This window comes from Canis lupus, chromosome 11 (assembly GCF_003254725.2).
Source record: "Canis lupus dingo isolate Sandy chromosome 11, ASM325472v2, whole genome shotgun sequence".
NCBI classification, from domain to species: Eukaryota; Metazoa; Chordata; class Mammalia; order Carnivora; family Canidae; genus Canis; species Canis lupus.
Window position 1 is genome coordinate 35,675,293 of NC_064253.1, and position 23,111 is coordinate 35,698,403.

A 23,111-nucleotide genomic window follows, 5' to 3' on the forward strand; every position below is an offset into this window, starting at 1 on the left:
GAAGCAGCTGGGCTATGAAGCAGGCCCAGGGAGAGCCTGGCTGGGGCTAAGGTGGCCCTTCAGACAGCCCAGAGTGGGGCCCTGATGGTCACTTGATGGTCACACCTACTGTGACCAACTGAACCAGAGCGTCCGGAGTTAAGAGATTTCCCAGGACACATGATTTTCAATGCTTTCAGGCCAACTGGGATGACTGGTCAGCTTTATGCTTCAGCATCAGTTGTAGGATGTGGGTGAGGTAGAGACTTTCCACATCTGAGATTGATAACGTCAGGTATGACTGCAAGATCTCCTTTGCTAATGGTGAGGAGACAAATCTCTGAAAAATGAGTCACTAAAACATTTTCAACAGGAAAGCTACAGGATTTTCATCATCATATTCTTGTTTGCCACCTCTGTTGTGTTAAGGCTACTACAGCTCCCCATGGAGCTCCATACACCCAGCCCTCCAGTCCAACCCAGCCCTGGGGACTGTTTGCTGCAGAGCCAGTGAAGAGGCCTCCTACATTCTCATCTCTCCACCATTGCTCCCAGGAGCACCATGTGGAAGCGCATCCCATTTTCCCCAACGGTTCAGTTTTGCCCATACTCGAGGCTCAACCTCTCTCTCGGGTCAATGTTGAATCCCACTAGTTTCTGGAAATCAATCTCCCTGAAGATGTGACAGGCTCCCTGTCCTTAGACTAGGGCCAGAGAGGCCCTTGCTCTAGGGCCCTGGGATGGAGGACATGGTCCTATTTGCCAAAATACAGTGGTTTTTGTAGGGAGGAGAGGGGTACCATTGGAGATACCCCCTCCCACAAGGATGTGCCTTAGGTTACTGTGGGCAATTGCTTTTCCCTAATTAAGTGCAAAGCCCACCCACTGTGAGCTCATCCCCCCCTTCCCAGGTCTATTCAGAACTGACCTGGCCTTCTCAGCTTGCTTCCCAATCAATAGCCCCAGAAAAGGCAGTTTTATTCACTGAAGTCACAGATCAATGAGACAAGATTTGCATATGAGCTTAGTATATAAATCTTGGGGTGAGGTAATCATTTCTTTTCCCTGCTCTCTCCTGATGTTCCCTCCCTTTCTTGTTTCATTGGTTCATTTTCCCTTCTGCTCTTTTGTCCTTCTCTTTACTGAGAATGTCCTTTTTTAAAAAATTTATTTATTAATGAGAGATAGAGATAGAGAAAGAGAGAGAGAGAGAGAGAGAGAGAGAGGCAGAGACACAGGCAGAAGGAGAAGCAGGCTCCATGCAGGGAGCCCGACATGGGACTCGATCCCAGGTCTCCAGGATCACACCCTGGGCTGAAGGCAGGCGCTAAACCACCGAGCCACCGGGGCTGGCCAAGAATGTCCTTTCTTTCGAGACTCCTCCTTTTCCCAACCACTGTCACCCCAGCTAGTGAATGCAGTCCTCTTCTGTGCTCCCTGCTGCCCTGCCTGATGATTATCTGTTAATTTATCTCCCTCCAGCCAACCGAGGGATTCTAGGAGCAACTTGAGGCCAGAGACCCTCTGAGTCTCCAGTGTGTGTCTTGGGGCAGTGCTCCCTCGTGGTGAGTGCTCAGCAGTGTATTGAACTTGTGAGTTTTTGGCAACCTCTTTCATTCACCTTCCCTAAGTGGTGGACTCCTGTCTGGGAGAGAAGACGCTCGTGTTACCACCATGGTTGGGACTCCCGTAACCCAGAGGCCAAGGGGCCACCTGGGGTAATTAAAATCTTTGTCTTGCCTCTGAGCTTCTACAAGTGTTCCCCAACATGCTATCTCACCCCTAATCTTGAAGAACATGAAAATTCTTGGTGCCCTTCTCTTGATTGAAGGCTCTGGGAGCCTCACTTGGAGGTAGAGGCACCATTTGACCAAATCGGTGCTGGGGGAAGCCCAGAGAACCTGACCACAATAGGTTGCTCAAGGAGATGGTACCCATAGGCTTCTTCTGTTTTTATTTTCTATCTTGCCCCCACATTTGTAATGCTTGCATTATTTCAAAGCAGATACATCTTTCAGGTTTATATCTGACAGCTCTATCATGTTTGCAACTCTTACAGCTCTCTTTTACTTCTCTGGGATGTTGAAAAGGAGCACTGGCACATTTGGGGGTCCTCTCCTCAATGTTAGAGTTTTATTTAGAGATAGGTGAGCTTTTCAAATAAGATTGGCATGGATAACAACCAAGACAACTTGCTACATCATTAGAGATCAGAAAGGAACCTCTGGTCCCATCTCATAGGTTGGCTGGCTGCTATTAGAGGCCTTGGGGGCTTTGTCCTTATTACCTGTAACAGTGGTCTCTGCTGACATCCCTGGAGCCTGTTACAATGTGTCTCCACGCACAATCCTCAACAAGCCACTGCTCATGAGGTCAGTTGTAATTATGTCCTCTGCAGATGAGTGAATTGAGGGTCTGGGTGTTATGTAACTCACCCACGGTTCCATAAGCAGGAAGTACCTTCTAGTGCTCAAACCCAACCCCTCCATTGTTGTGGTTGCCTAAGATTTTATTTATTTATTCATGGGAGACACACAGAGAGAGGCAGAGACACAGGCAGAGGGAGAAGCAGGCTTCCCATGGGGAGCCCAATGCGGCACTCGATCCTAGCGTTCTGGGATCACGACCCTGAGCCAAAAGCAGATGCTCCACCACTGAGCCACCCAGGTGCCCCAAAACTCTCCATTGTTAAATTCCTCTATCTTCTCATTGTGCCTGATTGTTCAGGTACGAGGACCCTTCCCACGTCGTTATTAACATTACGGGAAGGTGCTTGGCCTGAGTCACCAGTGGCCCTCCTGGTGGCTGCCAGTGACTAGTTGACAGTGTAGGAATCGTACCCCACACCGTCCACTGTGCCAGGAACAGGAAGTCTGCCCCTTGGCAGAGGATGTGTAAATGGCCCAGCCTCCCGGCCACCAGGGCCTGTTGATAGGACCACCTTGAAATTGTTCAAATCTCTCCTTTTTCCTCTGCACCTGTTCTCTCCGCCTGAGCCTCTCAGCAACAACCCCCCGCCGCCCTCTCCTTCCTGCTCCAACCCGTACCAGAGCCCATTAATATCTGTTGTCTTGGTCAAAAATATTGTGCAGTTACTCTTCTGTCCCAACCTTTGCTGAAAAAGAATCTGGTTAATTAACATTGATTACAATCCACCAACTGAAAGTAAAAATCAATGGCCAGGGTCCCTAATTTGAATGCACTTCTCTCTTCTTATCTCTCGTGAGAAAAAAAGAGACACAGAGAGCGTGAGAAGGAGAAGAGGTGAGAGGAGAGAGGGTATTTTTTTAAGCAGTCCAATTTCCAGGGTCCCCAGTGAGGGACGTGAGGGACGCGCTGGTCCTTAGATCTTGCCCACTCTGCTTCGGTGTGGCCATTTCTCAGCGTGACGTCTAATTGCTGCAAATAGCCATCCTGCACATTTGGGCCTTGTTCATAGCTCCCTACTTTATTGAGAGAGGAGCGATAGTATTGATTCTGGATGGCCAGGGAGAATGCCAGAGAATATTAGTAAGGAGCGGAGAGAACACAGTACATAAACTTTTATGACACCATGTCAAGCTGGATTGTGAAGACATAAATGAAAAGGACAACACGGTCTGTAATTACCACAAGCGCACATCTTCCATCTGCCTGGGAAGGCCGCCCAGGCTGGCCAGGGCAAGTTGCAGAAGGGGTTGAATTTTCTGGCTCACAGAAACAGTGGTCCAGGGTTGTTTCTCCTCGTTGTTGAGAAAGAATATATGGGACACATAAAAGCACTTCTTGTTTTGTGGCACAGGATGGCCTTAAGGAAAGTGTGTGAGTTCTAATATCAGGGCTCTACTTACTGCTCGCCATGTGACGCTGAGCCAGTCACTTAACCTCTCTGGGCCCCACTTCCCTCGGGAAATACTAATAGCTATTTTGCAGGACTAGTATGAGGATTAAATGAGATAATGCACGCAAACATTTTGCATGGCGCCTGGAAAATAATTGGCTCTCAGCGGGTAACAGATATTACACCATTATTATTCATTTCTTTTTGATGCAGGAAATATTTATGGAGTGTTCGCTCCGTGCCAGCGCTGTGCTAGATGCTGAGGATGGAGGGATGCCCCACACTCATGGATCTCACAGCTCTGGGAGTGAGACAAACATTAATCAATTATTGACTCAAATAAATGTGAAAGTACTCCTGTGCCAGGAGCTGGGCAGGAAAGACTTGAGGCTCTATGACGGGATTTCTATTGTTCCCTTTTTTTTCAATAATCACGCTTATTTGTTTATTGCCTGTCTCTTCCAGTGTAAGGTAAGTTCCCTGAGGACAGAGGCTTGATCTATTTTCCTTGCTGCTCTATATTCAGTGTCTAGAATAGTGAATGACACATAGTAGGCACTCAGTAAATATTTCCTAAGTGAATGAATAGGATGTACTTAAGGTACAGAGGAAGAATTCGTGCCTGACTTTTTTTTTTTAAGGTTTTATTTATTTTATTATTTTTAAAGATTTTATTTACTCATTCATGTGAGACACAAAGACATGGAGAGAGAGGCAGAGACATAGGCAGAGGGAGAAGCAGACTCTATGCAGGGAGCCTGATGTGGCACTTGATCCCAGGACTCCAGGAACATGCCCTAGGCCGAAGGCAGGTGCTAAACCGCTGAGCCACCCAGGGATCCCTAAGATTTTATTTATTTATTCATGAGAGACACACACAGAGAGAGGCAGAGACATACACAGAGGGAGAAGCTGCTCCTTATGCTGGACTCGATCCCAGGACCCCGGGACCACAACCTGAGCCAAAGGTAGATGCTCAACCACTGAGCCACCCAGACCCTGCCATATCTTACTTTTAAGAGCTTATGGTCAAATGCGGTACAGAAGAAATGCATAACAGTTAAGACTCATTGGAGTTATTAGCAGGTTGAACTATATAAAACCACAGCTCACCTTAAACCTTAAGAGCTCTCTTTACATAGACACTGGCATCCCCTGCCAGCATGGGGTCTAGTGTCAGATTGTTGGCCTGTCATGAGAAATTATAAAAGGAAATGGAAGGACAAGGAAACTGGTTGGTCTCCCTGAGTTTGGCGGCTGTAGTTCACACAATGTGAGTGTGATGGTCAGGGTAGGCTGGCTGATTAACCAACAATACCCCATCTCAGCAGTGAGGTCAGCAGAGGAGCTCGGCTCCATGCAGTATCCAGTATCCATGCCTGTCAGGTCTTGGGTCCTCTACTGGAGTCTCTACATCCCACTGACAGGCAAAGGAAGAGAGATCTAGAATCTAGTAAAGCATTCCCACTCCTATTGCATCAACCTGGAGGTGGCCAGGTGGCTGTGGCTGCACTGTGTGTTGCACTGGCCAGACATGCCACATGGCCACAGGTAGGTGCTGGGGGATTGGGGACTGTAGACAAGACGTGTGTCCAAGAGGAGGAGTTGGTGGGTGCCATATGTCTCTACCACTGTGAATTCAGCAAATACTTAGGGAGACATCGATGTGTGTCCAACACAGGGATCCAAGATGGCCAGCGCCCTCCAGGATGTCGCCATCTAGTGGGCAAAACATGGACATAACAAATGAAAGGCAGATCTTAAGGGCTGTGCTTAGAGGGAATGTAAAGGCAAGGGAATATGGAAGAAGGAGGGGTTAATTCCACAGATTGTGGGATTATGGGACAGTTTCAATGGAGACAGATCAGAGGGAGGGTCACACCCCAATGCGGTGGAGACGGCTAACTGTACACCAGAGACTTGTGTCCCCCCTCCTGTGGTGCAGACTTGTGGTTGGTAAGCAGCTGTCCAGCTGGAGTGTCCATTTCACAGCCTTCCATGCAGGTAGGTGAGGCCTGGGGCTAGTTCTCAACAGTGAAACATGAGCCAAAGGATGATGACTATCTCCGGGCCAAATCAGTAAAGAAAAAGGTGTTCTTTCTCCATCCTCTCCTTCTCCATCCATTGGCCAAACATTGATGCACAGGGTCATGTTGTAAGCATGAACTTGGGGATGAACTTCTTTGGGGATGGCAGTTCTGCTGACGTAGACCTACCTTGGAGTTCATGTGAATGAAAAGGAAACACCATTGAGTTAAGGTATTATACAGCTTGGGACTATTTGTTACAGACGTTAGGTGGCTTAATAGAGGTGACAAATAGGGGGAGAGTCTGGCAGTAGCCATGGGACTTTCCAGGTGTAGGAAATAGTGAAAGCAAAGCTCAGAGACAAGAACATAAAGAGTGTGTTCAATCTTGTACATTGTTAGTGGGAGGGTAAGATGGTACAACCATCCTGGAAAACAGCTTAACGGCTCCTAACACACTGAACAATGCACCCATCCTTATGTTCCAGCAATTCCATGCTTGGGTAGTTACCTAAGAGAAATGAAAACAAATGTTCACAATTAAACTTGTGCTGGAGTGTTCATAGTAGCTTTATTTGTAATGGCAAAAACTGCCAACAGTCCAAGTATTGCCAACAGGTGATGGAATAAAAACATTGTGGCAAATTCACACTATGGAATAATGAACAAATAAAGGATAAATTACGAATATGCATGATAGCATGTCTTAATATCAAAACATTATGTAATACAGAGGAAGCCAAACTCAGAAGAGTACATACTATGTGATTCCTTTATATAAAGTTCAAGGCAGGCAAACTAATCTATGGAGACAGAAATCAGGAAAGTGGTTGCCTACAGTGGGGAGAATTGACCATAAGGGGACGTGAGGGAAATTTCTGAGTTACAGACACATTGAGGGCTTGGTAATATGATTGTGTACATTTATCAAAACTCATCAGATGGTACCCTGAGCATCTGTGTACTTCACTGCATTTTACTTTAGTATTAATTGAACAAACAAGAACGTGTTCAGGGAAAATAAATGGATAATTGTGATTAGGGCATGGGATTCCTGATGGAGGGGAGTAGGGATAGCATGTAGGATTGGTATAGAGTTTGGGGCATCTAATGCCACAGCAGTGTGGATATTATTACCTAAATGATGGGAGCCACCCATGGCTTTCAATCAGGGGACAAACAAGTCCAGGTGAGAGTTTTGGGGATGGAAGTGGTGGGAGAGAGTAAGAGGACAAGTTGTGTTAGAGGCAAGGGCCCCTGTAAGTTATGCACAGACTGGCATTTCCCTATGCACCGATGCAAAGGCCAGCCCAGGGAGACAGCTGGGGACCTAGGAGCTGTGTTTGCCAAAGGTCGAATAGTGAAACAAACAGTTTCTTTCATACAGAGAGTATTTTAATCTCTATGACTCTATAGTAAGATCAGGCCACGTGTTATGATTGGAAATGATTTCTATTATTAGTTACTATTACTACTCTTGGACTTTTGCGTGCCAAGGCTTGGGAGGAGCTGGGCAGGACCCAGAGAAAGAAATGGTCTGTGAAGTTTGCATTTTCCAGAGCTCAGCAGACAGGCACTCCGGCTTGCAGCTAGTCATTTCATGCTTATCCACTCACACCTCGGGCTGTGGTCTTCAGTTTGCGTCAGAAGCACCAAGAGCCTGGAACTGGTGATGGTGGGACCACAGGGCACAGGCTCAGACAGTGAACGGTGGCTCAGACCCACTGCGGAGCAGCCTGCGTGTTTCACAAGTATCCTGGGAAGGACTGTGGCAGAAATGCCTCCACGTCATCCTGGGGTAGCACGGAGGTGAACCTCACAGATTTCTGGAAGGCTCAGGAAAGCTTTTGGATCTACACTTCAGCTTAGAAAACTCTTGTTTGTTAAGCATTTCATAGATCCTCTTGGAGTGTGTGCTGTGTGTCGGCTCTAGGACACCTCTCGGTAAGAAAGAGGAGGCCCCCTTCGCCTCTTCTATGCCGTGCCCATTGCCCAGCACCATTTCCTGTCTTGGGTATTTTCCAAGGCAGCACTGAATTTACATACTTTTATCCTTTTCGGTAAAGATGATTCATGAAATGTCAAACCACATGTGACCTTATTTTAGTACTGTTGTCAGATTTTTCTTTCGAACGTATCCAGAGATCAGAATGACAAAATCCCTTGTTAGTCTATGAAACAGTCTTGAAAGTAGTAGTAACTGTAGTTGTAATGTACACAGCAGGTGCTCAATAAGTGCTTAAAATGTGCCTAAGGGAAGTCGCTTGGGACCCTTAGTAAGTTAAAGGCAGGCAGCTGCTTCCCAGGGTCCTGGTCATCATGGCTGGGACTCCCTGGGAGTTTCCACCCGATGGCAGACTGCGAGTGTTTAGCAATTTCATGGTATGAGTTCCTACTGAATTGTTGCAATGTTTGCAGTCCCATGGTGACAGGGGTCTCTCAGTGGCTGTGGGGGGCCCTCATTTAGTCCGCCAGCTGTCTTGAATGCACAATACTCATCAGGTTAAGAGTTCTTCAGGGGATCCTTGCTCTGCCCTGAACAGCAGTGGCTTGGACACGAGGAATCAATCTTCCTAGAAGCTGCAGATGGTCAGACTTCCAGACTTCCCTGAAGGCAGGACTGATTACCAAAGATAACTGGCCTCCTCTGGCAGGGAGACCTGTTTCCCATCCTGGGCCAATCTGTGGACCTCAGAACCCTTGCCATACATGGGCCTTTGTCATGAAGAATCAGCAAAGCAGAGTGCAAAGGGCTGGAGGCAGGCAGGTCTAGGTTTGAATCCCGGCTCTGCAACTTGCTAGTGATGACACGTGGTCCATTCACCGATAAGCCTCAGTTTCCTTATCAATAAAGGGAGAAGAGTGGTGGCTACTCATATTAATCAGAATAAGTACTGCCAGGTACCACACACGGCACCTTGAATATCAGAGTTCTATCATGAGAAAAGTGATTCTCATTCACACACAGTCTAATGTGGATGATTTTGATAGATGGCTCTCCTGGGTGGCTCCTCTATGAGAACCAAGCGAGATCATGAGTCTTTTCATCACAAATATCTATCTCCTAGGGACAGGGAGTCCTGTTTCCAGCATTGGAGGAAGAGATAGAGAGAGGAAAAAAAAAAAACAACCTTAAAAAGAGAGCGGAAAAAAGTGTAAGTACCTTTGCTCACAAGCTGTGTAGAGATGCAAGAGGCCAGTGACTCGTCTCCCAATGGTTGGTAGCTAGAAGTTGATGCCGATGGGAGTATTTACACCATAGAAATTGGCAAATGCTACAGATCAGGGCTATTTCCCCAGAGACGACTGACTGTTATACATATCCAGGAACATCACCGGTCCTCCCCAGCTCCGAGTTAGGTGGGCATCCTTGGGGCACAGCGCTGTCCTCAGACAACTTGTGTCAAATGATGTTTGAGAAAGAAGCAATCCTATTCCCAAGTCCTTGCGGAGGAGCAGGCCCTGGCTGCTATAGAACAAAGAGTGGCCTGTGTCAGGGTTCAAATTCACTTCCATGGTAGCTAGAGTCTGGGTGGTGTTCTCAGCGACAAAGTCCAGAGCTTTGCCCATGGTGGGAGACACAAAGTCTCACACTCTCAGCATGGGAAGTGACATTTGGGGTGGGGGGGGTCAGAGGCACTCTCTAATCCTGCCTCAAAGCTTCCCCCAATTCTTTCCTACTGTCCCGACTGCACTCTGTGCTACTGGAAATGAGAGAACACAAGGAGATGGGCAGCTTCCTTCAAAGAGGAAGTCCTTTGCGATGTCCCCGGCATCGCAGAGCTGTCTCCTAAACATGATGATTAATCCTGCACCGCATGCACCTATGCACATGCCCTGTTTCCGAATATTCACATTTCCTACTTTTGCCATTTTCTTTTCTGGGGCCTCTGGGAACCATTAACAGAATTTTCCTGCTACCCAGGATTTGCAGGAGAATGCAGATGGGCCCAGAGCGGCCTGAGTGACGTCTGGAAGGATGTGATAGAATTTGCTACTGGAACCCCCGCTTTTCGTACCTGCGGCAAACATTCGTCATCATTCCCCAAAATAGTGCAGACAGAACAAAGGCTTCTCTGGGTCTCCGCTGGCCTTGGCCTGGGTCTGTTTGCACGGGGGCGGGGCGGGGTGGCGGCTAGCTTCCCTCATCATTCCAGGGGAGGAAACACAAGGTTCAGTGCATTTCTGTTTGTTTTTACAAACTCAATGGGACCACCTCCATCCCCACCACCACCCAATTTGCAATCAGACTCTGGAACACAGCCGCACACAAGCCACACAAGCTCCAAGCGGCAGTGGATGAATGGCGAAGTCTGAAATGATGTCAACGACTTGTGTGCAGGCCAAGGAAAATATGCGGGGGCCCTCGTGGCTTCATCCCCCGCACTCGCTGCGCTGCAGCTGCGAGCCATGAGTTTCCCTTCCGAGCACAGCGCGGCACATCTGAATGCGATTCCGAAACCAGCCCGCCTTCTCCGGACCCCGAGCACCTTCCCCCGGCTCTTCACCCTCCTTGAAGAACGAAGTTATCCGGGCCAGGGCTGGACCGTGGGGTGCCGGCAACCGGGGGCGATTTGGAATTATTGTTAAAGTTTTAAATTCGTGGGGAAGGGAGGCGGTGAGGAGGAGGAGGAGCAGGCAGGTCAAGGGGGCAGCAGGTGTAGGAGGTGGAATTCTGCAGCCTTAGGGACACTGGGGGGGTTCAGACAGCTGCTGTGACAACTCAAGCCCTTCTGCCTCTAGCCTCCTTGATTGATGCAGGCTTTTGCCCTCAGTTGGGGCGCTTTGCAGGGACAGAGGCTTACGTTGCCCCCAGATCATCACTCCAATCTTCCACTTGATTTTAGCCACGGAGGCACATGTAGCCAGAGGGTCGCTGAGACCCGGTTCATCCTTTGGGCTGCTTGACGGTGGAGCCGTCTCCATGGTCCGTAATTCCGCTTTTGAATCTGAATCACACAGATGCAGCCCCTGGGGAATATCTTAAGTACCCAAGCAGTGAATTTTATGGATCAAATGACAAGTCAGTGGAAGTTGGGTTATTTTTCTGAATCCAGCAAGGCCCTGGAGCCTGAGGGAGGGAGAAGTTTAGCCTGACTCCCTGGCTGCCTCCTCCTCCGCTGACCCTCTCTAGATTGTTCCAGCCAAGTGAGGTTTGAGGAAAGTATGGCCTGTGCAGCCTGACAGCATGATGGGCTGCAGGGCCTCTCCTCCTCCCCACTGACCGCCGGGGCTGGGCTGGGAGCGGCTGGCCGTGGCCAGGAACGCTGCCTCTCCCAACTCTCTCGCTCCCACCCCGCCATCGCCGACACTTGGCTTTTATTTTACGATTGTGTTTATACAGCAAACATACTTTGGAAAAAGAAGAACTCTCCCATGGCTGCTGGCCATACCACCTTGTGGTTGCAGAAGCAAAGCAGGGCTGAGGCTGATCTCTGGGTGCTGAGGGGTCCACCCAAGGCCATGTAGGTGCTCGGAGACAGTGGGGCCATTGACTCATGGCCTGGCCTCCCGTCTTCTGAGTCACATGCCCCTGTGAGAAGAGATGGAGGCTTGAAATCGCCTGGGGAAGGAGACTCCGCACCAAGCCGAGACCCAGTCTGTGTTTGTACCTGTTACATCCATTCTTTGCCACCGAGAATAAAAAGAAAATAACCTAATATCTGCCAGCTGCTGAGAACATAGTAAGTGCTCCCCAGACTTTAGCTGTCACCTTCTTGGTGGCACTGTCTCGGTTCTCTGTGTATGATTTCTCTAATTCTTACATCGGCCCGGCAGGAAGGGTGTCATTATCTCCATTTTAGAGATGCGGCTCAGAGAAGTGAAGGAACCTGTGCAAAGTCACAGAGCTGGGCGGTGTTAGAAGCTGTCTAACACCAAGGCCTAGGCTCTTTATAGGAAAAACTGCAGCCTCCTCATACTTTTTTTGGTCCTTTTTTTCCTCTATTTTGATGGACCACGCAGAGGCTGATGGCCAGCAGTGCCAGATATTTAGGGTCCATAGGGCTTCTCCTTGGAGAGAAGCTGCCTTCTTGCCTCTCCTTCCCCTCGGCCTGTGTACTGGCCTCTGGGATTCTCGGAGGAACCCCTGCCATGTTTCTGAGGGGCTAAGCTGTGTACAGGGGTAGCCTTTGGGCCAAATGTCCTTTCCAGGGCCTCTCATGGAATTGTTGAAAATATCAGTCAGGGGTGGGGTTGGCTTGGACCTCAGAGCGTTGCCTCCTGGGAGCGGCCTTCCCACCCAGCTGACTGTACCTCCATGTCCTTCCCACCTACACTGGGTGGTGAGTTCCATATGACTCTGGGAGACTTGGCAGGCTGAGCTCTAACAGCTGTGGGGGCGAGGGAAGATGGCCAGGGAGGGGGAAGAGGTCCTACGATTGGGCCCCGAGGAATAGGCCTGAGAAGGGAGGAAGCATAGAGGGCTGGTGCCCACCCACAGAGTCTAGCCAGGACCCTAAAACCACAGCTACTGTAACCATGGCCGCAGCAGCCACTGGATTTCCACTGAGAAGCAGACAGAGGGCAGTCTGTGACTTCTAGGTCTGTGGGAAGAAGGAGGAACTGCTCACCTGTCCACCCCAACATTCTCTTTTTCATGGTGTGGGTTTCATTTTGGTCAAAGTTGTGTGTGTGTGTGTGTGTGTACCTCTGTCTGTGTCTCTCTGTGTGAAGGCCATCGTTATACCCAGAGCTCAAACATCTCATGCCTGGGGTGTGGCCAGGAATTCTCTAAGGTAGAACCTGTGACACTATTTGGTGAGAGCTAGACATGGCGACCCCATAGATCCATGGTGGAACCAAGGGATGACAGCATGGGTGAATCAGTGAAGGAATCAACAAACCGACGAGGCCAGAGATCTATGTTGGGCTATTCTGATCTTCCCTCTTTTTTCTCCTCCTCTCAATCTATAAATTCCACAAGCTATCGACAAATCCTGTCTCCTACTTTCTGAATGAACAAAGTGTAAATCAACCTAGCAACAACCCTCAGGTACAGTATCCAGGGTCATTGCCAAGGTGAATACCACCTCCATGGCCTATTCCAGGTAATCTGTAGAAAGCACTAGGCTAAAATCAGAAGACTTACATTTGAGCTCCAGTTTGGCGTCCGGTTAACTGTGTGGCCTTAATTAGGACTCTTCTTCTCTGGGCATTAGCTGCTGGCTCTCTCAAAGCAGCATATGGCCTAGCGAGTCTGCTCAAGTCCAGCAAAATACGGTTCTCTGGAAGTGGCCTTTGAAAGGTGCCCACAGCCATGACACACTTGGCCAGTGGTTCAGGAGCCACAGTCACTGCAGGCCACAGGCTCTCTTGAGACGTCAGCAGAATTATCAAGTATCTGAAGCTTGGACCTTGTTTCTGCCAGTTCCTGGAAATGAGGCATCGAGGGGGCCCCACAGAGTGGCTTCTAGTCCCCCAGACAGGTCTCTCCTTAGAGCTGCAAGTGGAAAGTGAGGGGGACACAGGTTCAAGATCTAGAATGTCCAGGCCCAGGGGCGAGTTACAGGGCAGGGCTCCTCTCAGAAAGGCAGGGAGAGCCTAAGGCAGGCAGGGTGGAGGGAGGGTAGGCAGGGAAGAAAATGTGGCTTTTCTGGGCCTGGGGATGGAGAACAACAGGCATTTCAGTGCTGCAGGATCCCCTTCTCTCATACCTGCCACCTGTAATAGGCATCCCAGGGAAAGAGCAGGGAGAGGGGTGAGCTGGGGGTCTCTTACCCATGTCAGTGGCTCCATACTGAGCTGATGATTCAGATGACTTAGTGATGATAACAGAGTCAAAGAGGCTCTGGAGAAAAAACATAGCTAACCAGAAAGCCTCCCGGGGAGTTTGGGTCAGAAGAGGAAACAAGGTCTAGAAGAAGAAAGGCCAGGAGAAAACATCTGTAGGCCGGGCTGCAGGGCCGAGGAGCAAGAAGCCAACATCCGCAGGCACAGCTGCCAAGGAGCCTGAGATGCAAATCATCTCCTGGGTGAGGGCTGAGGAGCTAGAAGGATGGTGGGGGAGAGAGGCCCAGATGGGCCCAGGAGGGGGAGGCCCTAGCCTCTGTCCCCCAAAATAACAGGTGTCAGGTGGACACTGCTCTCAGAGCTGCCACTACCTAAATTGTATGCTGCACGGGTGATGTGTAGGTCTTCAGTTCTCCCTGTTATCCAGCCCCCAGCAACCTTCCCACAGGCACCTGGAACTCTGTCTGCTGTGTAAAACTTTATCATTTTGGAATTAGTGATAATAGAAAACTTTTATCAAGCAGATAGTGTACCAAGAGTGGTGTTCAGTCCTTTCCACGCTGTATTAGTCAGAGAAACAGAACCCATACAAGATCCATCAATTCATTGAGAGAGACAGACAGACAGACAGACAGACTTAGTTTAAGGAATGGGCTCAAGCAGCTGTGGAGTCCGGCAAGTCAGGAATCTGCAGGACAGGTTGGTAGGCCAGAGACCCAAGGAAGAGTTGATGTTGCAGCTTTGAGTCCAAAGACAGTCTAGAGGCACAGTTCCTCCCTCTTTGAGGAGCCTTGGTCTTTTCTCTGAAGGCCTTCAACTGATTGGATGAGGCCCATTTACATTGTGGAGGGTAATCTCCTTTACTCTTTAGCTACTGTTTTAAATGTCAGTCACATCCAACAAATCCTTTTATGGCAACATCTGGGCATTTTAGCCTAGCCAAGTTGACACATAAAATGAACTATCACCTATACTTTACTTCCTTCGATCCTCACAACAACCCTGTGAAGTAGGCATCAAGTGTAATCCCTATTTACAGGTCAGAAAATGGAAACTGAAGAAGGTTAACATGTTGCCAAAAATAATACTGCTAGTAGGTGACAGAGCCAGGACTCTGATTCCGGACTGCTTGACTCTGAAGATCTCCCTGAGCCATGGCACTGCACTGCCCTGCTGGTTTCACTCCCAGAGACTCTATTTAAAGATTTAATTAGTTAATTAATTGAGAAAGAGAGAGAGAGGGAGAGAGGGTGATCACCAGGGGAGGAGCAGGGAGAGAGAGAATCCCAAGCAGACTTCACACCGAGCACAGAGCCCAAAACTGAGCTCAACCCCATAATGCCAATATCGTGACCTGAGCCCAAATCAAGAGTCAGATGCCTAACTGATTGAGCCACCCAGACTCCCCTGGAGACTCTATTTAAATATATATGCTTGGGAGGCGTAGCATGTTAAATAATGATCAGTAAATCTCTTGCGCATTCCATCTTTCAAATATTTGGGGAATATCTATAATGAGCCAGACATGCTAGTGAACCAGTCTGGTTGATGATGCTTTGCCCTCTGGGTCAGCAGTGTTCAACCCTTCCCATCAGGGACACCAACATCTGACTGGCATTAATGGGTGCACTCAGTATTAGGGGCAATGCCCGGCACACTTATGGTTTCCCTATTCTTCTATATTGCACTCAAAAACCACTTTCCTTCTCACATCATTGCCTCTCTGACACCTTTCCCAGAAGCTCACTTATGAATTCCAAAAAGGTATCCAATTGGATTCGGGACTTACGCAAACCAGTCATGGTGGTCGTCTGAGTGTTCCCAGGAAGTGGAAGCTGGGGTGCCCAGTAATTTCAAGAGGACCAGGATATCCACCTCCTACTTTCACTATCAGGGGTCAAGACCCCATTACTATCCTGCCTGCGTTTGGAAACACAGGCATCCTCCTAAGTCATAAAGGTAAAAGTGAAAAAGAAGAGAAATTTAGATTCCCACGAAGAGCCTTTCAGAGATGATGATTTTGAATTGGAAAGTAAAAAATTTTCCAGCTTCAGGACCCCTAAAGAAAGGTGAAGAACCCAAGAAAACTAGGCAAGAAAGATGGCATCAGCTGTAGGCTCTGTTTGCTAGTGACCCCCTCACTGGGCTCCTTCTCCCATTGATTTCTAGGCCTCTTTCCTCTACTTCTGTGTTGACAAGAAGGGTCAGCAAAATCAACACACTAATTCCTTTTAGCTGATGTCCCTCAGACTGTACATAACCATAAGACAAATGGTTCTGGCCACTACAAATCATGATCCTGACCAAAAAGTCAAGTGCATACCAATTGTTAAGACTCTTACACTATTTCTGCTGTGGAAGGATTTGCCTAATAAATTTCCTTTCCACTGTGTGAGGGAAAGGAAAGAGAGAAGCCAGCCAGCTTGGACAGAAAGCCCCACATGCTGAAGGCTCAGTATTTACTGGTTTGCTGGGTCTCTCGTGCTCAGCACCAGCCACCAGCCTTATTCAGCATTTACTCCCTGGTAGTGCTACAGACTTGTTGCTGGAAGAGGAGAAAGGCAGACAGATGTTGCTTCTCAGGTTTCAGAGTTTTAGGAGCCACTGGCTCCATGAGATTCAAATACCACAGGTGTCTCTCAACTTGAGCCAAGATGGTCAGATTACAACGGGAGACAGAACTTCATTACAGGCAGAGACATGTAATCAGAGATGGTGTGGTGCAGGCCTCTCAACGTTGCTATTTAGGGCTGTTTAAGTCAATGGATTGGTCTTGTGCTCTGCTTAAAAACCTGGGTCATCTATTTTCTTTACTAGAGAACTTACTAATAGGATTTTATCCCAATAATGATGTCCTCAAGAGGACCCCTCTGATCACTCTCCAGGGAACACCAGTTAACAGCAAGACAATCAAAGAAGAGTTGAAGGGCTCCTCGTGGTGGCCAGCTGTCTCTTATTGCTATGAGTTGGTTACAACATGAAGGAGTGTTTTGCTGGGTGAAGACCCACTGCCAAACTTAGTTACATGCATTCTTTCTACTTATTTCAGTAGAAAATAGAAAAGGAATGTGTCTTTCAAAACAACTGTTTTCTAAAACAAATGGGGTGAGCCAGATTTGACACATGGGCCAGGGCCACCAAATTTTCCAACCCCACAACACATGGGCTACACTAGAGGATAGCAGGAGACTCATAATTTCCACTGGTATTGGGAGAAGAAGGCTATTCCCTATTTCATGGGTATCAATTGCATATTTCCTAGGTCTCTTCCTTCCTTCTATCTTTCCACCTTCATTTTCTCGATGAACATAGAACAATATCTATTATATCTTGCAATATGCAAGAGTAAGCAAAAATTACTCAGAGTAGGTCTTGCAGTTCATGCTTGAATCTTCATGTTATGGGACTAGGTCACTGTTTTGTGGTATATTTGGATTCTCTTTATGTGTGATTCTAAGAATCAGAATTTTGCATCCAAATGCATCACATATGAGTCATACAGTCCAATTCCCTTTTCTTCTAACAGAGGAGAAAACCAGGGCCAGAGAAGGTAGATTCTTGAAAATTATCACTCAAATGAAATGAGTCCTAAAGTCTGAATTTGGGAAAGTGGTGCCAGTTGCAAATTTTAGACTCACGAGAAGGCTTTCTTTTTCCTGGAGGATCATGATAATCTTTCAGAGGCCACTGCCAGTCCCATGAATGCATCTTCTTTCATGGGCTACTACCTTTTCTGTCTTTGTTTCTGACTGCAGTTCCTGCTTTAAAACAAAGGATATGGAGGTCTTCTGTATTGTGGAAAAGACTAGAAAGGCATGTCCGTATTAGCCAAAATATCTTGTGAGGTTCTTTTTTTTTTTTTTAAGATTTATTTATTTATTCATTCAGAGAGAGAGAGACGGGCAGAGACACAGGCAGAGGGAGAAGCGGGCTCCACGCAGGGAGCCCGACACGGGACTCTATCCTGGGTTTCCAGGATTATGCCCTTGGCTGCAGGCGGCGCTAAACCGTTGCGCCACCGGGGCTGCCCTCTTGTGAGGTTCTTAGCAGCAGAAGGTAACTATAACTTGGAGAGCTGCTAAAATATTTTATCCTTCCTTTGAGAATGTCTTGACACCAACTCAAACTGGTAGGGAGCCAGAATATTAGAGAGGGCTCACTCTTGGGTGATTGTCAAAGCTGGAGATGCTGTAAATGTGGGGATTATTCTGCGTCATCATTTCTCAGAGCTGAGAATTATTAGATATGGGGTTGAAGCTGGATAGGCTAGAAAGATGGTATAAATTCTACTTTTATCCTACCCTGTTCTCTTGGAAGCCCAAGAAGTGCCCATATTGTGTTCTGAAAACCATATGGAGTGATTTTTTGGTGTCCTGGTTCTTTCATTTTATTGCAGTATTCCCATAGTGAGATTCTGAGAGAAAGAGTGGTCACACAAAGGCAGGAATCCATTTGAAAAATCAAACATATAGGACTCTAGTGATCATCCTGCCTTGCAGTGGAAGTCCAATTGTTATCTTAATCATGAAGAATGGAAGTCAAGATAACCAGGTGTAACTGGCCCTGGTAACCCATAGCCAATTTTTTATATTGCAGCAGCAAAAAATAATTTCAAAACTTAAACCAGATCATGTCATTATCTTGCTCAAAATCTTCCAATGCCTTCCCTTCACCCTCAGAACAAAATTCAAAGTCCTCATCATGACATAAAAGGCCCTACAAAATCTGTCCCTTTGACTACTTCCATGCTTCACCTCCTACCATCCCCTTTCACTCTGTTCTAGCCACACGGGCATATTTGTTTCCTGAATACACAAAACAAATTCTGCCTCAGGGCCTTTGCACTTGTTGTCTTATCTTCCTAGGATGTTTTCTGCACCAATAGCTACAGATCTAGTTCCTGATTGATTCATATTTCTGCTCAAAGAGGTTTTCTTAATCACCCCGTAACACCTCAACCATCATTTTCCATTCTCTCACCTTACTTTTCTTTATAACATTAATATTTTTTATTATTTCCTGTTTCCTTTATCCAAATATAGATAGGAAGAGGCTCGTAAATTTGTATGCATTCCTAGGCTACTGCCAAGTACATGGTAGGTATTCAATACATATTTACAGAAGAAATGAATGAATGCCTTATATTTAGTGTTCACATATCTTGATATCTCTCTTCATCTGTATTTTTTCCAAGTACACACATGCACATCCCCCTATACACGCACACACACATCACACATGACACATACTAAGCATAAAGCATTTAGGCATGAGGTCATTTCAAATTCATTAAGTGTTAATTGAACATCCTCTTAGTGCAAAGTCCTCACCAGGTGCAGGGGCAAGAGAAAAGTCCTAGAAAAAGGAATAAAAATGGTTTTCTCTCTCCAGCAAAACCCCTTCCCATTATTGCTTAACTAAATCTGTTTTACTTCTTGTAATTGTGGCAAAAAATTTACATGGGGAATTATTTGTTTATGTTCATTTATGTTCTGAAATTTCATTTTGCTTTTAAGTGTGTCACTTCTTTAGATTTTTTCCTTTTTCATATCATTGTGCCTGATACGGGGATCTGATCGTTGTGGGATTATAATTATTCTTTTACACTGAATTGCAATTTTGGAATCCTTGATGAAAAATAATCCCAGTACTGAGGTCGCACAATTAATTCTTCAAAATAAGATTAAGAAACTCTGCATTCTGGATGGAAGACCCTGTCTAGTGATTAGTTGCCTGGAAGAGCTTGTTACAAGCCAAATAGAAGGAGCTGTCATCCAGTTGATGGTTTCCAGGGATGAAGGCTCCAGGACCTGCAGTAATTTCATTTGTCATCATTGCAAAACCAGATAGTCACGTGAGCTGCCAAAGCCTGCAGCAGAGGAGGTTCACTTGCCAACTGTCCTTAAGAATAGGAACACAAGGTAGACAAGGCAACTGCTGGAAATGAATTATTTCTGGCAGTTATATTATCATCATTATGAAAAATAGAGGCAGCATGGTTGGATCTACTTGTAATAATTTCCCAACTCTAGGCAAAAAGTTTTAGTGATGAAGACGTCTCTAGAAATCACGAAGATTTCCACCACCCTTGTCATTCTGAGACTAGGCTTGGAGAAAGCTTTGATCGGATAAGGCAGCAACACTGAGCAGGAAGGAGAGAAAGAAATGTGTCCTGGAAGAACCACCCTACCAGGGTCTTAGGTTCAAGCTAGGGGCAATTCACCTAGTTGGAAAGTTAGTAATCCCAAGAATATAAAAGTGCAAGTGATACTGAATTAGGCAACAGGGCCAGTGCAAAGTGGGGAGAATCATGACCCCAAGGCACGAACTCTCATTCTGGTTAAATCATCTATCTATCGATTCATGGAAGTGCCTCTGCTGATAGCCAGGGATAAAAGGAAAGGACTCAACTCCCTGAGAAGGGGTTAGCAGGAGCTGCAAACAGCACAACGACCTTCCATAGCCAGGACCAACTAAGTGATGCTGTGGAGACAAATAACTAGCCCCCCTAGTTCGGGGGTTTCAAACCAGGGAGGTCTGTTTCTTGCTCATACTATATGTGCATTGCACATTAGTAAGAGGCTCAACTCCTCATGGTCACTCAGGGATCCAGGTTGATGGAGCAGTCACCATCTCAAATGTTACCTGTCATGACCCTGCCTGAGAGCAAAGAGGAACCTGGGGTATCTTGCACGGGAATTAAAACTCTATCCCAGAATCAACTCATATAAATTCTGCTTACATTGGCCAGAACTAATTTCACAACCCCTCTACAAGGGAAAGTACAATCTACAGGGCAGGTGGGTAGGTAGAAGGCAGACGGCTGAAAACACCTGGAAAATGGCATTAGAGACTTGTCCTGCGGGGTGCTGAGAAATAATGAGTGGGTTGTCTGAGTCAGGGCTATCCAGCCAGGGGAGTTGGGGAGCATGAGGGAGACGATGTGGAGGAGGAGAAATGGGGGGCCCAAGGCAGATGCTGAAGATTTGATACTGAGTCCACAAAGCCTGAGGTAGCAGAGAGGCATGTTATAGCTCAGTGACCAAGCCAACCACAAGCTGTTCCTGGGGATTGGGTCTGGGTGGTGCAGAACTCAATTCCAGATTCCCTCTCTCCCAGGTGGGGAACTGAAGCTACAAACATTCTTTCCTGCATCCTGATGGTTGCAAGTTCTCCAGCCCTTGCACGAGGAGATCATCAGAAGATGTACCAGTGAGGAAATAGGAATGGGAAGAGGTAGGGATGCGAGGAGGGGCTCACACATCTGGCTTTCATTGTCCTGTGACTCAGAGAAATGCATTTATTTTATTTTCAAGGACTGTCATTGTAAGTCCCCAAACCCAAGGGAAAAGATACAAGGAAAAATTTTCTGAAGCTTTTGAAATCCCCAGATGAGTTCTGAGGAAGGTAGAGGACTTTTGTTTGCTTAAGACTCTAGAGCTGTATTTCACAGTGTAGTTCAAGACCACCTGCATCGGAATCACCGGGGAGCTTGTTAAACATGCAGTTCCCTGTGCTTTTCCCCAGACTTACTCATCTGAGGATAAGGCCCAGAAATTTGCATCTTGTTCCCCCGAAGAAAATTAAAGCTGGAGAATCATTACTTTAAAAAAGGATAGGATTGCCATTGGGGTAGCGCAAGTTGGCGCCCCCTAGAAATAGAATAGGAAATCCTTCTGGTTCTATGGTCCTATACTCTGGGGCAGCAGTTTAAAGATTCCAGTGGATTCTACCAATTAGTCCTGTTTTTATTCTGGTTTATAACTGTGTTCTGGCTCCCCACTCTAAAACAGTTCCTACTTCCCCTAGCATTTGCCCAAGTCTGAGCTACCAGTTGCTGCGATGGGAAAGACAGGTGGCTGGGCCTATGGAGTAGGGGGTCTGCTCTCCGCAGGAGACAATTACATGCTCTGAAAAGGACAACCATGGCTTGTCCTAGGCAACAGAGGGGAACTCTTGTCAACATTTTGAAAAGCTGGCGCCATGCTTGAAAGGGGCTGACGGGAGCCACTGATGGGTCTGGCTGAAAAACAATTGCTTATGAGGAGGATCAGTGTCAACTTTGAAGTGAGCCATGCTCGAATTAGCACCATCGTGGTAACAAGCAGAATGAGCAGGGCTGAAATGACATATTTAGTCAGGAAAGAGGCCTGTGTTTAAGGGAAGGACTCTTTCAAAGGAAACAATGCATGAGACTTGGATGAGAACCTTCTGGCTCCTTGTTTGTCTGGCTTTTAAAAACCTCAGCAAAGTTCACATTTAGTTGAGTGGCTCATTCGGCTGAATTGAGTTAGGTGTTTAGCTTCCATATTTCCATGGCAGATGGAACCTGCCCTTTCTGGGTTGTCGTACAGGTTCTACCATTCATGTGCCATGTGTCCTTAGGAGTCATGGAGGCGCTGTTTGCTCCAGAGTTTTCAAAGGTGAGATTCCATGCCTTCCCCACTGACTGGGGTTGGGGCAGGGGTGCGGCCGGAGGGGGGTGGTCTCTACGTAGCTTGAGGGATGAAGTGAACCATGCTGCTGCACTGGGGGAAACTGGGCTCGTTTTCTCCTCCTCCCTTAAATGTTTCTGCAGAGTCATGGTGGTGTTTTTGGTGCTGATGGTGGTGGGGGAAGAGTTGAGTGAGCAGCGGTGCTGTCCTCTTCCCAGCCTCTGCTCTCCTTGCTGCCCCCCATTGCTGTTCACTCTGCCAGAGGCTGCCATGCACGAACTCATCTCCTCTCTCAACTCTTGATTGTCTTCATGTGAAATTGTCCCTTTCTCTTCACAGAGCCTCCTAGGAAAATCTGGTCATGACCAAACTAGGTTTGTTGTTTGGTTTTTGTTTTTAAAGATTTATTTCTTTTGGAGGGAGAGGGACAGGAGGGGAGAGAGTCTTAAGCTGAGCACGGAGCCTGATGCGGGGCACCATCTCACATGATCCTGAGATCATGACCTGAGCCAAAACCAAGACGGGGATGTGTACCCTCTGCACCGCCTAGGCGCCCCCAAAGTAGGTTCTTGAATGAGGTCTTCTCCTCCTCCCGAGTTCTGGGTGAGAAGTGGGAGATGGAGCAAGAAGCTGTTCCTCCAATTACTCCTTCACAAACCTTTACCTTCTTGACTTCCTCGTGTATAAAATGTGAGAATGATCCCTCCCTTTAAGGGTAAAATTCAATCTCTACAAAGCCTAGCTCAGCATCTGGGAAAAGATGAACATGTGACGCGTATTTCTTGAATTTAATTGGACTATTTTGATTAATTTTACAAATGATGTTATGATGATAATGCCTTTCTATTGGGAGCAGCACTGATTCGGTCCACATCAGTCACATTACAGTTGTCACAAAAGGCAGGATTTTCATTTTGTCTGCTGCATACAAAACAAACAGCTCTACTTATCTTAATTTAGGGGTAAAGTGTGTTTGCCTCTTTCCTTTTAAAAGCATTCTTTAAAAGAGCCCAAAGAGCACAATTGGAATACGCCATCCGGTTTGTAATTGACATCAGGAGTCCATTATTAGCTTTCTGGACATGCGCAGGCTAGTTATTTAACACTTCTCCACCTGGT

General features: G+C 47.1%; 1 long non-coding RNA gene across 1 annotated transcript in view; it reads right to left on the minus strand.

Moving 5' to 3' along the window:
• Positions 1 to 4,446: 4,446 nt before the first annotated feature.
• Positions 4,447 to 23,111, minus strand: part of LOC112649845 (uncharacterized) — a 36,226-nt gene continuing 17,561 nt past the window's right edge. Inside the window, exons 2-3 of the long non-coding RNA XR_003129746.3 lie at positions 12,917 to 13,267; positions 4,447 to 11,359 (exon numbers count right to left, since the gene is read on the minus strand). This is a non-coding gene — a long non-coding RNA (uncharacterized LOC112649845). The remainder of the gene's footprint in view (positions 11,360 to 12,916; positions 13,268 to 23,111) is intronic.